The sequence below is a fragment of the Lycorma delicatula genome, chromosome 1 (genome assembly GCF_047948215.1).
Source record: "Lycorma delicatula isolate Av1 chromosome 1, ASM4794821v1, whole genome shotgun sequence".
In the NCBI taxonomy this organism is placed as follows: Eukaryota; Metazoa; Arthropoda; class Insecta; order Hemiptera; family Fulgoridae; genus Lycorma; species Lycorma delicatula.
Window position 1 is genome coordinate 166,164,863 of NC_134455.1, and position 1,369 is coordinate 166,166,231.

The following is a 1,369-nucleotide window of genomic DNA, read 5'->3' on the forward strand; positions in this document are numbered from 1 at the left end:
GAGTTTTAAATAAAATTTAAAAGTAAAGGTAACAGAAATGAGAGGTTGTGGATAACTGAAGTAAAGTTTTATGAAAATAATAACAAAATTAGTTTTAAACGAACAAGAAATAAAATAGAAATCTGAAGAGACTGGTTTTAGCGACAAAGCGATTCCATTAGAACATAATGATGACTTTATAATAAATAAAATAATAATGATGAGTTTTGAAATATTTCATCACAGAATATTTTAATTACAATAAATTAGTATTAATTATAATATTTTATACTTTAATAGAAAATGTTTATTCAACTGACGTAAAGTGATATTGAAATGTTTATTTATCCGTTTTATATTTGTTTTTATTCGATTAAAATCAAACATACGTTAAAACAATTATAATTAAATGAGTTGTTCATAAAAGCCTTTTATTAAAACTTAATAACACCAACATAAGATGCATTATTTATTTTATCGCTAAGTAATGGAAAAAAGTACATGATGTAACTAAATAAATATAATTACTGAAGCTATATAAGATAAAAAATTATGTGGTATTGGTAAAGGGTTGTTTGACCCCAACTATTCATTTTTAATCGTTCTTTCAAATCATAATTACTATCCGACAAATTTTTTAATAATTCATTCCGAGATTTAAAACTTTATCCACCACTTAGAAATAGATTTTTCCACTTATTCAAGTATTTTGATTTTGAAAATATGGTTTACTAAATTTTCTGGCCGATTCGCTAAAATCTGATCTAATGTACTATAAAGCGACACGGCAGTCAGAAACAAATACCACTGCTGTTTTAAGATCCATTTATATCTGCAAAAGTTTAATATCTAAATGTATAACAAATTCTAAACTAAATCTACCCATACGGTTTGGTACAAAAATAATTCGTGTTAATATTTATTGACACTCAGGTTAACAGAACAAAACAATTTTTTTAATATTTGTTACTGTATTACGTTTAGGACATTTGGGAGTAGCTTGTACCGTTCCAGAAATTTAAGCTACATTTATGAGTAAAGATTATCACGTACAACTGCATATTAATAAAATATTATTATATACAGTAATTATATTCTTACATATATTGGCTTCTGTATTCGCAGGAAGAAGACGTACTTACCTGTAAAAGAATAAATAAATTGTTAGTAATATTATACAAACTTGATATAAATTCTAAAAATAATAATGAAAAAATTAGTAAAATAAATAGTAAATTCCTTTTTCTAAGGAAGAAAACAATAATAATAAAAAAAAACAACGGAGAAACAGGTTTTTGACAATTGTTAGAAAATATTCGTATGACTGTTCGTTCTCAATTGGTGGCACGCATATATTTATGAACCCAGATGCTAAAATGCAAAAAATACT